Below are 17,618 nucleotides of genomic sequence, written 5' to 3' on the forward strand. Positions count from 1 at the left end.
ATCAGACCCACAATATATGTCAAAACCTTGAGAGTACAAAATCTGCATGAGTCAAATCAGATGACGTTTAATCTGGACACATTTTCCAATAAATTATCCATGACTGTTGCAGATCTGCAGGGGAAACGGGGAACAGGTAATCTCAATGACATTGACGTACACTGACTGGTGTCTCTCAGTCCCTCTCTCTCAGGGTGATATCTGTACACTGACTGGTGTCTCTCAGTCCCTCTCTCTCAGGGTGATATCTGTACACTGACTGGTGTCTCTCAGTCCCTCTCTCTCAGGGTGATATCTGTACACTGACTGGTGTCTCTCAGTCTCTCTCTCTCAGGGTGATATCTGTACACTGACTGGTGTCTCTCAGTCTCTCTCTCTCAGGGTGATATCTGTACACTGACAGGGGTCTCTCAGTCCCTCTCTCTCAGGGTGATATCTGTACACTGACTGGTGTCTCTCAGTCCCTCTCTCTCAGGGTGATATCTGTAAACTGACTGGTGTCTCTCAGTCCCTCTCTCTCAGGGTGATATCTGTACACTGACTGGTGTCTCTCAGTCCCTCTCTCTCTCAGGGTGATATCTTTACACTGACTGGTGTCTCTCAGTCCCTCTCTCTCAGGGTGATATCTGTACACTGACTGATGTCTCTCAGTCCCTCTCTCTCTCAGGGTGATATCTGTACAATGACTGGTGTCTTTCAGTCCCTCTCTCTCTCAGGGTGATATCTGTACACTGACTGGTGTCTCTCAGTCCCCCTCTCTCAGGGTGATATCTGTACATTGACTGGTGTCTCTCAGTCCCCCTCTCTCAGGGTGATATCTGTACACTGACTGGTGTCTCTCAGTCCCTCTCTCTCTCAGGGTGATATCTGTACACTGACTGGTGTCTCTCAGTCCCCCTCTCTCAGGGTGATATCTGTACATTGACAGGGGTCTCTCAGTCCCTCTCTCTCAGGGTGATATCTGTACACTGACTGGTGTCTCTCAGTCCCTCTCTCTCAGGGTGATATCTGTACACTGACTGGTGTCTCTCAGTCCCTCTCTCTCAGGGTGATATCTGTACACTGACTGGTGTCTCTCAGTCTCTCTCTCTCAGGGTGATATCTGTACACTGACTGGTGTCTCTCAGTCTCTCTCTCTCAGGGTGATATCTGTACACTGACAGGGGTCTCTCAGTCCCTCTCTCTCAGGGTGATATCTGTACACTGACTGGTGTCTCTCAGTCCCTCTCTCTCAGGGTGATATCTGTAAACTGACTGGTGTCTCTCAGTCCCTCTCTCTCAGGGTGATATCTGTACACTGACTGGTGTCTCTCAGTCCCTCTCTCTCTCAGGGTGATATCTTTACACTGACTGGTGTCTCTCAGTCCCTCTCTCTCAGGGTGATATCTGTACACTGACTGATGTCTCTCAGTCCCTCTCTCTCTCAGGGTGATATCTGTACAATGACTGGTGTCTTTCAGTCCCTCTCTCTCTCAGGGTGATATCTGTACACTGACTGGTGTCTCTCAGTCCCCCTCTCTCAGGGTGATATCTGTACATTGACTGGTGTCTCTCAGTCCCCCTCTCTCAGGGTGATATCTGTACACTGACTGGTGTCTCTCAGTCCCTCTCTCTCTCAGGGTGATATCTGTACACTGACTGGTGTCTCTCAGTCCCCCTCTCTCAGGGTGATATCTGTACATTGACTGGTGTCTCTCAGTCCCCCTCTCTCAGGGTGATATCTGTACACTGACTGGTGTCTCTCAGTCCCTCTCTCTCTCAGGGTGATATCTTTACACTGACTGGTGTCTCTCAGTCCCTCTCTCTCAGGGTGATATCTGTACACTGACTGATGTCTCTCAGTCCCCCTCTCTCAGGGTGATATCTGTACACTGACTGGTGTCTCTCAGTCCCCCTCTCTCAGGGTGATATCTGTACACTGACTGATGTCTCTCAGTCCCTCTCTCTCTCAGGGTGATATCTGTAAACTGACTGGTGTCTCTCAGTCCCTCTCTCTCAGGGTGATAACTGTACACTGACTGGTGTCTCTCCGTCCCTCTCTCTCTCAGGGTGATATCTTTACACTGACTGGTGTCTCTCAGTCCCTCTCTCTCAGGGTGATATCTGTACACTGACTGGTGTCTCTCAGTCCCCCTCTCTCAGGGTGATATCTGTACACTGACTGATGTCTCTCAGTCCCTCTCTCTCTCAGGGTGATATCTGTAAACTGACTGGTGTCTCTCAGTCCCTCTCTCTCAGGGTGATATCTGTACACTGACTGGTGTCTCTCCGTCCCTCTCTCTCTCAGGGTGATATCTTTACACTGACTGGTGTCTCTCAGTCCCTCTCTCTCAGGGTGATATCTGTACACTGACTGGTGTCTCTCAGTCCCCCTCTCTCAGGGTGATATCTGTACACTGACTGGTGTCTCTCAGTCCCTCTCTCTCTCAGGGTGATATCTGTACACTGACTGGTGTCATTCAGTCCCCTCTCCCTCAGGGTGATATCTGTACACTGACTGGTGTCTCTCAGTCCCTCTCTCTCAGGGTGATATCTGTACACTGACTGGTGTCTCTCAGTCACTCTCTCTCTCAGGGTGATATCTGTACACTGACTGGGGTCTCTCAGTCCCCCTCTCTCTCAGAGTGATACCTGTACACTGACTGGGGTCTCTCAGTCCCTCTCTCTCTCAGGGTGATATCTGTACATTGACTGGGGTCTCTCAGTCCCTCTCTCTCTCAGGGTGATATGTGTACACTGACTGGTGTCTCTCTGTCCCAACTCTCTCAGGGTGATATCTGTACAATGACTGGTGTCTCTCAGTCCCTCTCTCTCAGGGTGATATCTGTACACTGACTGGGGTCTCTCAGTACCTCTCCCTCAAGGTGATATCTGTAAACTGATAGGTGTCTCTAAGTCCCTCGCTCACAGTGTGATATCTGTACACTAACTGGTGTCTCTCAGTTACCTCTCTCTAAGGCTGATATCTGTACACTGACTGGTGTCTCTCAGTCCCTCTCTCTCAGGGTGATATCAGTACACTGACTGATGTCTCTCAGTCCCTCTCTCTCAGGGTGATATCTGTACACTGACTGATGTCTCTCAGTCCCCCTCTCTCAGGGTGATATCTGTACACTGACTGGTGTCTCTCAGTCTCTTTCTCTCAGGGTGATATCTGTACACTGACTGATGTCTCTCAGACCCTCTCTCTCAAGGTGATATCTGTACACTGACTGGTGTCTCTCAGTCCCTCTCTCTCAGGGTGATATCTGTACACTGACTGATGTCTCTCAGTCCCTCTCTCTCTCAAGGTGATATCTGTAAACTGACTGGTGTCTCTCAGTCCCTCTCTCTCTCAGGGTGATATCTGTACACTGACTGATGTCTCTCAGTCCCTCTCTCTCTCAAGGTGATATCTGTAAACTGACTGGTGTCTCTCAGTCCCTCTCTCTCAGGGTGATATCTGTACACTGACTGGTGTCTCTCAGTCCCTCTCTCTCAGGGTGATATCTGTACACTATCTGGTGTCTCTCAGTCCCCTCTCTCTCAGGGTGATATCTGTACACTGACTGGTGTCTCTCAGTCCCCTCTCTCTCAGGGTGATATCTGTACACTGACTGGTGTCTCTCAGTCCCTCTCTCTCAGGGTGATATCTGTACACTATCTGGTGTCTCTCAGTCCCCTCTCTCTCAGGGTGATATCTGTACACTGACTGGTGTCTCTCAGCCCCTCTCTCTCAGGGTGATATCTGTACACTGACTGGTGTCTCTCAGTCCCTCTCTCTCAGGGTGATATCAGTACACTGACTGTTGTCATTCAGTCCCCTCTCTCTCAGGGTGATATCTGTACACTGACTGATGCCTCTCAGTCCCTCTCTCTCAGGGTGATATCTGTACACTGACTGGTGTCTCTCAGTCCCTCTCTCTCAGGGTGATATCTGTACACTGACTGGTGTCTCTCAGTCCCTCTCTCTCAACGTGATATCTGTACACTGACTGGTGTCTCTCAGTCTCCCTCTCTCTCACGGTGATAACTGTACACTGACTGTTGTCTCTCAGTCCCCTCTCTCTCACGGTGATATCTGTACACTGACTGATGCCTCTCAGTCCCTCTCTCTCAGGGTGATATCTCTACACTGACTGTTGTCTCTCAGTCCCCTCTCTCTCAGGGTGATATCTGTACACTGACTGGTGTCTCTCAGTCCTCTCTCTCAGGGTGATATCTGTACACTGACTGATGTCTCTCAGTCCCTCTCTCTCAGGGTGATATCTGTACACTGACTGGTGTCTCTCAGTTCCCTCTCTCTCAGGGTGATATCTGTACACTGACTGGTGTCTCTCAGTCCCCTCTCTCTCAGGGTGATATCTGTACACTGATTGGTGGCTCTCAGTCCCTCTCTCTCAGGGTGATATCTGTACACTGACTGTTGTCTCTCAGTCTCCTCTCTCTCAGGGTGATATCTGTACACTGACTGGTGTCTCTCAGTCCCCTCTCTCTCAGGGTGATATCTGTACACTGACTGGTGTCTCTCAGTCCCCTCTCTCTCAGGGTGATATCTGTACACTGATTGGTGGCTCTCAGTCCCTCTCTCTCAGGGTGATATCTGTACACTGACTGTTGTCTCTCAGTCTCCTCTCTCTCAGGGTGATATCTGTACACTGACTGGTGTCTCTCAGTCCCCTCTCTCTCAGGGTGATATCTGTACACTGACTGCTGTCACTCAGTCCTTCTCTCCCAAGGTGATATCTGTACACTGACTGGTGTCTCTCTGTCCCTCTCTCTCAGGCTGATATCAGTACACTGACTGGTATCTCTCAGACCCTCTCTGTCAAGGTGATATCTGTACACTCACTGGTGTCTCTCAGTCTCTTTCTCTCAGGGTGATATCAGAATACTGACTGGTGTATCTCAGTCCCTGTCTCTCAGGGTGATATCAGTATACTGACTGATGTCTCTCAGTCCCTCTCTCTCAGGGTGATATCTGTACACTGACTGGTGTCTCACAGTCCCCTCTCTCTCAGGGTGATATCTGTACACTGACTGGTGTCTCTCAGTCCCTCTCTCTCAGGGTGATTTCTGTACACTGACTGGTGTCTCTCAGTCCCTCTCTCTCAGGCTGATATCTGTACACTGACTGGTGTCTCTCAGTCTCCTCTCTCTCAGGATGATATCTGTACACTGACTGGTGTCTCTCAGTCCCCTTTCACTCAGGGTGATATCTCTACACTGACTGGTGTCTCGCAGTCCCTCTCTCTCTCTCAGGGTGATATCTGTACACCAACTGGTGTCTCTCAGTCCCTCTCTCTCAGGGTGATATCTGTACACTGACTGGTGTCTCTCAGTCCCTCTCTCTCACGCTGATATCTGTACACTGACTGGTGTCTCTCAGTCCCTCTCTCTCAGGGTGACATCTGTACACTGACTGGTGTCTCTCAGTCCCTCTCTTTCAGGGTGATATCTGTACACTGACTGGTGTCTCTCAGTCCCCTCTCTCTCAGGCTGATATCTGTACACTGACTGGTGTCTCTCAGTCCCTCTCTCTCAGGGTGATATCTGTACACTCACTGGTGTCTCTCAGTCCCCTCTCTCAGGGTGATATCTGTACACTGACTGGTGTCTCTCAGTCCCTGTCCCTCAGGGTGATATCTGTACACTGACTGGTGTCTCTCAGTCCCTCTCTCTCAGGGTGATATCTGTACACTGACTGGTGTCTCTCTGTCCCTCTCTCTCAGGCTGATAACAGTACACTGGTATCTCTCAGACCCTCTCTCTCAAGGTGATATCTGGACACTCACTGGTGTCTCTCAGTCTCTTTCTCTCAGGGTGATATCAGAATACTGACTGGTGCCTCTCAGTCCCTCTCTCTCAGGGAGATATCTGTACACTGACTGGTGTCTCTCAGTCCCTCTCTCTCAACGTGATATCTGTACACTGACTGTTGTCATTCAGTCCCCTCTCCCTCAGGGTGATATCTGTACACTGACTTGTGCCTCTCAGTCCCTCTCTCTCAGGGTGATATCTGTACACTGACTGGTGTCTCTCAGTCCCTCTCTCTCCGGGTGATATCTGTACACTGACTGGTGTCTCTCAGTCCCTCTCACTCAACGTGATATCTGTACACTGACTGGTGTCTCTCAGTCTCCCTCTCTCTCAGGGTGATATCGGTACACTGACTGTTGTCTCTCAGTCTCCTCTCTCTCAGGGTGATATCTGTACACTGACTGGTGTCTCTCAGTCCCCTCTCTCTCAGGGTGATATCTTTACACTGACTGGTGTCTCTCAGTCCCTCTCTCTCAGGGTGATATCAGTACACTGACTGGTGTCTCTCAGTCCTTCTCTCCCAAGGTGATATCTGTACACTGACTGGTGTCTCTCTGTCCCTCTCTCTCAGGCTGATATCAGTACACTGACTGGTATCTCTCAGACCCTCTCTGTCAAGGTGATATCTGTACACTCACTGGTGTCTCTCAATCTCTTTCTCTCGGGGTGATATCAGAATACTGACTGGTGTATCTCAGTCCCTCTCTCTCAGGGTGATATCAGTATACTGACTGATGTCTCTCAGTCCCTCTCTCTCAGGGTGATATCTGTACACTGACTGGTGTCTCACAGTCCCCTCTCTCTCAGGGTGATATCTGTACACTGACTGGTGTCTCTCAGTCCCTCTCTCTCAGGGTGATTTCTGTACACTGACTGGTGTCTCTCAGTCCCTCTCTCTCAGGGTGATATCTGTACACTGACTGATGTCTCTAAGTCGCCTCTCTCTCAGGGTGATATCTGTACAATGACTGGTGTCTCTCAGTCCCCTCTCTCTCAGGGTGATATCTCTACACTGACTGGTGTCTCGCAGTGCCTCTCTCTCTCTCAGGGTGATATCAGTTCACTGACTGGTGTCTCTAAGTCGCCTCTCTCTCAGGGTGATATCTGTACAATGACTGGTGTCTCTCAGTCCCCTCTCTCTCAGGGTGATATCTGTACACCAACTGGTGTCTCTCAGTCCCTCACTCTCAGGGTGATATCTGCACACTGACTGGTGTCTCTCAGTCCCTCTCTCTCAGGTTGATATCTGTACACTGACTGGTGTCTCTCAGTCCCCTCTCTCTCAGGGTGGTATCTGTACACTGACTGGTGTCTCTCAGTCCCCTCTCTCTCAGGCTGCTATCTGTAGACTGACTGGTGTCTCTCAGTCCCCTCTCTCAGGGTGATATCTGAACACTGACTGGTGTCTCTCAGTCCTTCTCTGTCTGGGTGATCTCTGTACACTGACTGGTGTCTCTCAGTCCCTGTCCCTCAGGTTGTGATCTGTACACTGACTGGTGTCTCTCAGTCCCTCTCTCTCAGCCTGATATCTGTACACTGACTGGTGTCTCTCAGTCCCTCTCTCTCAGGGTGATATCTGTACACTGACTGGTGTCTCTCAGTCCCCTCTCTCAGGGTGATCTCTGAACACTGACTGGTGTCTCTCAGTCCTTCTCTGTCTGGGTGATCTCTGTACACTGACTGGTGTCTCTCAGTCCCTCTCTCTCAGGGTGATATCTGTACACTGACTGGTGTCGCTCAGTCCCTCTCTCTCAGGCTGATATCTGTACACTGACTGGTGTCTCTCAGTCCCTCTCTGTCAGGCTGATATCTGTGCACTGACTGATGTCTCTCAGTCCCTCTCTCTCAGGGTGATATCTGTACACTGACTGGTGTCTCTCAGTCCCTCTCTCTCAGGCTGATATCTGTACACTGACTGGTGTCTCTCAGTCCCTCTCTCTCAGGGTGATATCTGTACACTGACTGATGTCTCTCAGTCCCTCTCTCTCAGGGTGATATCTGTACACTGACTGATGTCTCTCAGTCCCTCTCTGTCAGGGTGATATCTGTACACTGACTGGTGTCTCTCAGTCTCCTCTCTCTCAGGATGATATCTGTACACTGACTGGTGTCTCTCAGTCCCTCTCTCTCAGGGTGATATCTGTACACTGACTGATGTCTCTCAGTCCCTCTCTCTCAGGGTGATATCTGTACACTGACTGATGTCTCTCAGTCCCTCTCTGTCAGGGTGATATCTGTACACTGACTGGTGTCTCTCAGTCTCCTCTCTCTCAGGATGATATCTGTACACTGACTGATGTCTCTCAGTCCCTCTCTCTCAGGGTGATATCTGTACACTGACTGGTGTCTCTCAGTCTCCTCTCTCTCAGGATGATATCTGTACACTGACTGGTGTCTCTCAGTCCCTCTCTCTCTCAGGGTGATATCTGTACACTGACTGATGTCTCTCAGTCCCTCTCTCTCAGGGTGATATCTGTACACTGACTGATGTCTCTCAGTCCCTCTCTGTCAGGGTGATATCTGTACACTGACTGGTGTCTCTCAGTCTCCTCTCTCTCAGGATGATATCTGTACACTGACTGGTGTCTCTCAGTCCCCTCTCTCTCAGGGTGATATCTCTACACTGACTGGTGTCTCGCACTCCCTCTCTCTCTCTCAGGGTGATATCAGTACACTGACTGGTGTCTCTAAGTCGCCTCTCTCTCAGGGTGATATCTGTACACTGACTGGTGTCTCTCAGTCCCTCTCTCTCACGCTGATATCTGTACACTGACTGGTGTCTCTCAGTCCCTCTCTCTCAGGGTGATATCAGTTCACTGACTGGTGTCTCTCAGACCCTCTCTCTCAAGGTGATATCTGTACACTGACTGGTGTCTCTCATTCCCTTTCTCTCTGGGTGATATCTGTACATTGACTGGTGTCTCTCAGTCCCTCTCTCTCAGGGTGATATCAGTTCACTGACTGGTGTCTCTCAGACCCTCTCTCTCAGGGTGATATCTGGACACTGACTGGTGTCTCTCAGTCCCTCACTCTCAGGGTGATATCAGTACACTGACTGGTGTCTCTCAGTACCTCTCTCTCAGGGTGATATCTGTACACTGACTGGTGTCTCTCAGTCCCTGTCCCTCAGGGTGATATCTGTACACTGACTGGTGTCTCTCAGTCCCTCTCTCTCAGGGTGATATCTGTACACTGACTGGTGTCTCTCTGTCCCTCTCTCTCAGGCTGATAACAGTACACTGGTATCTCTCAGACCCTCTCTCTCAAGGTGATATCTGTACACTCACTGGTGTCTCTCAGTCTCTTTCTCTCAGGGTGATATCAGAATACTGACTGGTGTCTCTCAGTCCCTCTCTCTCAGGGAGATATCTGTACACTGACTGGTGTCTCTCAGTCCCTCTCTCTCAACGTGATATCTGTACACTGACTGTTGTCATTCAGTCCCCTCTCCCTCAGGGTGATATCTGTACACTGACTGGTGCCTCTCAGTCCCTCTCTCTCAGGGTGATATCTGTACACTGACTGGTGTCTCTCAGTCCCTCTCTCTCCGGGTGATATCTGTACACTGACTGGTGTCTCTCAGTCCCTCTCACTCAACGTGATATCTGTACACTGACTGGTGTGTCTCAGTCTCCCTCTCTCTCAGGGTGATATCGGTACACTGACTGTTGTCTCTCAGTCTCCTCTCTCTCAGGGTGATATCTGTACACTGACTGGTGTCTCTCAGTCCCCTCTCTCTCAGGGTGATATCTTTACACTGACTGGTGTCTCTCAGTCCCTCTCTCTCAGGGTGATATCAGTACACTGACTGGTGTCTCTCAGTCCTTCTCTCCCAAGGTGATATCTGTACACTGACTGGTGTCTCTCTGTCCCTCTCTCTCAGGCTGATATCAGTACACTGACTGGTATCTCTCAGACCCTCTCTGTCAAGGTGATATCTGTACACTCACTGGTGTCTCTCAATCTCTTTCTCTCGGGGTGATATCAGAATACTGACTGGTGTATCTCAGTCCCTCTCTCTCAGGGTGATATCAGTATACTGACTGATGTCTCTCAGTCCCTCTCTCTCAGGGTGATATCTGTACACTGACTGGTGTCTCACAGTCCCCTCTCTCTCAGGGTGATATCTGTACACTGACTGGTGTCTCTCAGTCCCTCTCTGTCAGGGTGATATCTGTACACTGACTGGTGTCTCTCAGTCTCCTCTCTCTCAGGATGATATCTGTACACTGACTGATGTCTCTCAGTCCCTCTCTCTCAGGGTGATATCTGTACACTGACTGGTGTCTCTCAGTCTCCTCTCTCTCAGGATGATATCTGTACACTGACTGGTGTCTCTCAGTCCCTCTCTCTCTCAGGGTGATATCTGTACACTGACTGATGTCTCTCAGTCCCTCTCTGTCAGGGTGATATCTGTACACTGACTGGTGTCTCTCAGTCTCCTCTCTCTCAGGATGATATCTGTACACTGACTGGTGTCTCTCAGTCCTCTCTCTCTCAGGGTGATATCTCTACACTGACTGGTGTCTCGCACTCCCTCTCTCTCTCTCAGGGTGATATCAGTACACTGACTGGTGTCTCTAAGTCGCCTCTCTCTCAGGGTGATATCTGTACACTGACTGGTGTCTCTCAGTCCCTCTCTCTCACGCTGATATCTGTACACTGACTGGTGTCTCTCAGTCCCTCTCTCTCAGGGTGATATCAGTTCACTGACTGGTGTCTCTCAGACCCTCTCTCTCAAGGTGATATCTGTACACTGACTGGTGTCTCTCATTCCCTTTCTCTCTGGGAGATATCTGTACACTGACTGGTGTCTCTCAGTCCCTCTCTCTCAGGGTGATATCAGTTCACTGAGTGGTGTCTCTCAGACCCTCTCTCTCAGGGTGATATCTGGACACTGACTGGTGTCTCTCAGTCCCTCACTCTCAGGGTGATATCAGTACACTGACTGGTGTCTCTCAGTACCTCTCTCTCAGGGTGATATCTGTACACTGACTGGTGTCTCTCAGTCCCTGTCCCTCAGGGTGATATCTGTACACTGACTGGTGTCTCTCAGTCCCTCTCTCTCAGGGTGATATCTGTACACTGACTGGTGTCTCTCTGTCCCTCTCTCTCAGGCTGATAACAGTACACTGGTATCTCTCAGACCCTCTCTCTCAAGGTGATATCTGTACACTCACTGGTGTCTCTCAGTCTCTTTCTCTCAGGGTGATATCAGAATACTGACTGGTGTCTCTCAGTCCCTCTCTCTCAGGGAGATATCTGTACACTGACTGGTGTCTCTCAGTCCCTCTCTCTCAACGTGATATCTGTACACTGACTGTTGTCATTCAGTCCCCTCTCCCTCAGGGTGATATCTGTACACTGACTGGTGCCTCTCAGTCCCTCTCTCTCAGGGTGATATCTGTACACTGACTGGTGTCTCTCAGTCCCTCTCTCTCAGGGTGATATCTGTACACTGACTGGTGTCTCTCAGTCCCTCTCTCTCCGGGTGATATCTGTACACTGACTGGTGTCTCTCAGTCCCTCTCACTCAACGTGATATCTGTACACTGACTGGTGTGTCTCAGTCTCCCTCTCTCTCAGGGTGATATCGGTACACTGACTGTTGTCTCTCAGTCTCCTCTCTCTCAGGGTGATATCTGTACACTGACTGGTGTCTCTCAGTCCCCTCTCTCTCAGGGTGATATCTTTACACTGACTGGTGTCTCTCAGTCCCTCTCTCTCAGGGTGATATCAGTACACTGACTGGTGTCTCTCAGTCCTTCTCTCCCAAGGTGATATCTGTACACTGACTGGTGTCTCTCTGTCCCTCTCTCTCAGGCTGATATCAGTACACTGACTGGTATCTCTCAGACCCTCTCTGTCAAGGTGATATCTGTACACTCACTGGTGTCTCTCAATCTCTTTCTCTCGGGGTGATATCAGAATACTGACTGGTGTATCTCAGTCCCTCTCTCTCAGGGTGATATCAGTATACTGACTGATGTCTCTCAGTCCCTCTCTCTCAGGGTGATATCTGTACACTGACTGGTGTCTCACAGTCCCCTCTCTCTCAGGGTGATATCTGTACACTGACTGGTGTCTCTCAGTCCCTCTCTGTCAGGGTGATATCTGTACACTGACTGGTGTCTCTCAGTCTCCTCTCTCTCAGGATGATATCTGTACACTGACTGATGTCTCTCAGTCCCTCTCTCTCAGGGTGATATCTGTACACTGACTGGTGTCTCTCAGTCTCCTCTCTCTCAGGATGATATCTGTACACTGACTGGTGTCTCTCAGTCCCTCTCTCTCTCAGGGTGATATCTGTACACTGACTGATGTCTCTCAGTCCCTCTCTGTCAGGGTGATATCTGTACACTGACTGGTGTCTCTCAGTCTCCTCTCTCTCAGGATGATATCTGTACACTGACTGGTGTCTCTCAGTCCTCTCTCTCTCAGGGTGATATCTCTACACTGACTGGTGTCTCGCACTCCCTCTCTCTCTCTCAGGGTGATATCAGTACACTGACTGGTGTCTCTAAGTCGCCTCTCTCTCAGGGTGATATCTGTACACTGACTGGTGTCTCTCAGTCCCTCTCTCTCACGCTGATATCTGTACACTGACTGGTGTCTCTCAGTCCCTCTCTCTCAGGGTGATATCAGTTCACTGACTGGTGTCTCTCAGACCCTCTCTCTCAAGGTGATATCTGTACACTGACTGGTGTCTCTCATTCCCTTTCTCTCTGGGAGATATCTGTACACTGACTGGTGTCTCTCAGTCCCTCTCTCTCAGGGTGATATCAGTTCACTGAGTGGTGTCTCTCAGACCCTCTCTCTCAGGGTGATATCTGGACACTGACTGGTGTCTCTCAGTCCCTCACTCTCAGGGTGATATCAGTACACTGACTGGTGTCTCTCAGTACCTCTCTCTCAGGGTGATATCTGTACACTGACTGGTGTCTCTCAGTCCCTGTCCCTCAGGGTGATATCTGTACACTGACTGGTGTCTCTCAGTCCCTCTCTCTCAGGGTGATATCTGTACACTGACTGGTGTCTCTCTGTCCCTCTCTCTCAGGCTGATAACAGTACACTGGTATCTCTCAGACCCTCTCTCTCAAGGTGATATCTGTACACTCACTGGTGTCTCTCAGTCTCTTTCTCTCAGGGTGATATCAGAATACTGACTGGTGTCTCTCAGTCCCTCTCTCTCAGGGAGATATCTGTACACTGACTGGTGTCTCTCAGTCCCTCTCTCTCAACGTGATATCTGTACACTGACTGTTGTCATTCAGTCCCCTCTCCCTCAGGGTGATATCTGTACACTGACTGGTGCCTCTCAGTCCCTCTCTCTCAGGGTGATATCTGTACACTGACTGGTGTCTCTCAGTCCCTCTCTCTCCGGGTGATATCTGTACACTGACTGGTGTCTCTCAGTCCCTCTCACTCAACGTGATATCTGTACACTGACTGGTGTCTCTCAGTCTCCCTCTCTCTCAGGGTGATATCGGTACACTGACTGTTGTCTCTCAGTCTCCTCTCTCTCAGGGTGATATCTGTACACTGACTGGTGTCTCTCAGTCCCCTCTCTCTCAGGGTGATATCTTTACACTGACTGGTGTCTCTCAGTCCCTCTCTCTCAGGGTGATATCAGTACACTGACTGGTGTCTCTCAGTCCTTCTCTCCCAAGGTGATATCTGTACACTGACTGGTGTCTCTCTGTCCCTCTCTCTCAGGCTGATATCAGTACACTGACTGGTATCTCTCAGACCCTCTCTGTCAAGGTGATATCTGTACACTCACTGGTGTCTCTCAATCTCTTTCTCTCGGGGTGATATCAGAATACTGACTGGTGTATCTCAGTCCCTCTCTCTCAGGGTGATATCAGTATACTGACTGATGTCTCTCAGTCCCTCTCTCTCAGGGTGATATCTGTACACTGACTGGTGTCTCACAGTCCCCTCTCTCTCAGGGTGATATCTGTACACTGACTGGTGTCTCTCAGTCCCTCTCTCTCAGGGTGATTTCTGTACACTGACTGGTGTCTCTCAGTCCCTCTCTCTCAGGGTGATATCTGTACACTGACTGATGTCTCTAAGTCGCCTCTCTCTCAGGGTGATATCTCTACACTGACTGGTGTCTCGCAGTGCCTCTCTCTCTCTCAGGGTGATATCAGTTCACTGACTGGTGTCTCTAAGTCGCCTCTCTCTCAGGGTGATATCTGTACAATGACTGGTGTCTCTCAGTCCCCTCTCTCTCAGGGTGATATCTGTACACCAACTGGTGTCTCTCAGTCCCTCACTCTCAGGGTGATATCTGCACACTGACTGGTGTCTCTCAGTCCCTCTCTCTCAGGTTGATATCTGTACACTGACTGGTGTCTCTCAGTCCCCTCTCTCTCAGGGTGGTATCTGTACACTGACTGGTGTCTCTCAGTCCCCTCTCTCTCAGGCTGATATCTGTACACTGACTGGTGTCTCTCAGTCCCCTCTCTCAGGGTGATATCTGAACACTGACTGGTGTCTCTCAGTCCTTCTCTGTCTGGGTGATCTCTGTACACTGACTGGTGTCTCTCAGTCCCTGTCCCTCAGGTTGTGATCTGTACACTGACTGGTGTCTCTCAGTCCCTCTCTCTCAGCCTGATATCTGTACACTGACTGGTGTCTCTCAGTCCCTCTCTCTCAGGGTGATATCTGTACACTGACTGGTGTCTCTCAGTCCCCTCTCTCAGGGTGATCTCTGAACACTGACTGGTGTCTCTCAGTCCTTCTCTGTCTGGGTGATCTCTGTACACTGACTGGTGTCTCTCAGTCCCTGTCCCTCAGGGTGATATCTGTACACTGACTGGTGTCGCTCAGTCCCTCTCTCTCAGGCTGATATCTGTACACTGACTGGTGTCTCTCAGTCCCTCTCTGTCAGGGTGATATCTGTACACTGACTGGTGTCTCTCAGTCCCTCTCTCTCAGGCTGATATCTGTACACTGACTGGTGTCTCTCAGTCCCTCTCTCTCAGGGTGATATCTGTACACTGACTGATGTCTCTCAGTCCCTCTCTCTCAGGGTGATATCTGTACACTGACTGATGTCTCTCAGTCCCTCTCTGTCAGGGTGATATCTGTACACTGACTGGTGTCTCTCAGTCTCCTCTCTCTCAGGATGATATCTGTACACTGACTGGTGTCTCTCAGTCCCTCTCTCTCAGGGTGATATCTGTACACTGACTGATGTCTCTCAGTCCCTCTCTCTCAGGGTGATATCTGTACACTGACTGATGTCTCTCAGTCCCTCTCTGTCAGGGTGATATCTGTACACTGACTGGTGTCTCTCAGTCTCCTCTCTCTCAGGATGATATCTGTACACTGACTGATGTCTCTCAGTCCCTCTCTCTCAGGGTGATATCTGTACACTGACTGGTGTCTCTCAGTCTCCTCTCTCTCAGGATGATATCTGTACACTGACTGGTGTCTCTCAGTCCCTCTCTCTCTCAGGGTGATATCTGTACACTGACTGATGTCTCTCAGTCCCTCTCTCTCAGGGTGATATCTGTACACTGACTGATGTCTCTCAGTCCCTCTCTGTCAGGGTGATATCTGTACACTGACTGGTGTCTCTCAGTCTCCTCTCTCTCAGGATGATATCTGTACACTGACTGGTGTCTCTCAGTCCCCTCTCTCTCAGGGTGATATCTCTACACTGACTGGTGTCTCGCACTCCCTCTCTCTCTCTCAGGGTGATATCAGTACACTGACTGGTGTCTCTAAGTCGCCTCTCTCTCAGGGTGATATCTGTACACTGACTGGTGTCTCTCAGTCCCTCTCTCTCACGCTGATATCTGTACACTGACTGGTGTCTCTCAGTCCCTCTCTCTCAGGGTGATATCAGTTCACTGACTGGTGTCTCTCAGACCCTCTCTCTCAAGGTGATATCTGTACACTGACTGGTGTCTCTCATTCCCTTTCTCTCTGGGAGATATCTGTACACTGACTGGTGTCTCTCAGTCCCTCTCTCTCAGGGTGATATCAGTTCACTGACTGGTGTCTCTCAGACCCTCTCTCTCAGGGTGATATCTGGACACTGACTGGTGTCTCTCAGTCCCTCACTCTCAGGGTGATATCAGTACACTGACTGGTGTCTCTCAGTACCTCTCTCTCAGGGTGATATCTGTACAATGACTGGTGTCTCTCAGTCCCCTCTCTCTCAGGGTGATATCTGTACACTGACTGGTGTCTCTCAGTCTCTCTCTCTCAGGGTGATATCTGTACACTGTCTGGTGTCTCTCAGTCCCTCTCTCTCAGGGTGATATCAATACACTGATTGGTGTCTCTCAGTCCCTCTCTCTCAGGTTGATATCTGAACACTGACTGGTGTCTCTCAGTCCTTCTCTGTCTGGGTGATCTCTGTACACTGACTGGTGTCTCTCAGTCCCTGTCCCTCAGGGTGATATCTGTACAATGACTGGTGTCTCTCAGTCCCTCTCTCTCAGGCTGATATCTGTACACTGACTGGTGTCTCTCAGTCCCCTCTCTCTCAGGGTGGTATCTGTACACTGACTGGTGTCTCTCAGTCCCCTCTCTCTCAGGCTGATATCTGAACACTGACTGGTGTCTCTCAGTCCTTCTCGGTCTGGGTGATCTCTGTACACTGACTGGTGTCTCTCAGTCCCTGTCCCTCAGGCTGATATCTGTACACTGACTGGTGTCTCTCAGTCCCTCTCTCTCAGGCTGATATCTGTACACTGACTGGTGTCTCTCAGTCCCTCTCTCTCAGGCTGATATCTGTACACTGACTGGTGTCTCTCAGTCTCCTCTCTCTCAGGACGATATCTGTACACTGACTGGTGTCTCTCAGTCCCCTCTCTCTCAGGGTGATATCTGTACACAGACTGGTGTCTCTAAGTACCTCCCTCTCAGGGTGATATCTGTACACTGACTGGTGTCTCTCAGTCCCTCTATCTCAGGGTGACGTAGTACACTGACTGGTGTCGCTCAGTCCCTCTCTCTCAAGGTGATATCTGTACACTGACTGGTGCCTCTCAGTCCCTCTCTCTCAACGTGATATCTGTAATCTGACTGGTGTCTCTCAGTCCCTCTCTCTCAGGGTGATATCTGTACACTGACTTGTGTCTCTCAGTCCCTCTCTCTCAGGGAGATATCTGTACACTGACTGGTGTCTCTCAGTCCCTCTCTCTCAGGGAGATGTCTGTACACTGACTGGTGTCTCTCAGTCCCTCTCTGTCAGGGTGATATCTGTACACTGACTGGTGTCTCTCAGTCCTCTCTCTCAGGGTGATATCTGTTCACTAACTGGTGTCTCTCAGCCCCTCTCTCTCAGGGTGATATCTGTAAACTGATTGGTGTCTCTCAGTCCCTCTCTCTCAGGGAGATGTCTGCACACTGACTGGTGTCTCTCAGTCCCTCTCTCTCAGGGTGAAATCTGTACACTGACTGGTGTCTCTCAGTCCCTCTCTCTCAGGGAGATATCTGTACACTTACTGCTGTCTCTCAGTCCCTCTCTCTCAGGGTGATATCTGTACAATGACTGGTGTCTCTCAGACCCTCTCCCTCAAGGTGATATCTGTACCCTTACTGGTGTCTCTCAGTCCCTTTCTCTCAGGGTGATATCTGTACACTGACTGGTGTCTCTCAGTCTCTCTCCCTCAGGGTGATATCTGTACACTGACTGGTGTCTCTCAGTACCTCTCTCTCAGAGTGATATCTGTACACTGACTGGTGTCTCTCAGTCCCCTCTCTCTCAGGGTGATATCTGTACACTGACTGGTGTCTCTCAGTCTCTCTCCCTCAGGGTGATATCTGTACACTGACTGGTGTCTCTCAGTACC

Source organism: Heterodontus francisci, unplaced genomic scaffold (genome assembly GCF_036365525.1).
Source record: "Heterodontus francisci isolate sHetFra1 unplaced genomic scaffold, sHetFra1.hap1 HAP1_SCAFFOLD_900, whole genome shotgun sequence".
NCBI classification, from domain to species: Eukaryota; Metazoa; Chordata; class Chondrichthyes; order Heterodontiformes; family Heterodontidae; genus Heterodontus; species Heterodontus francisci.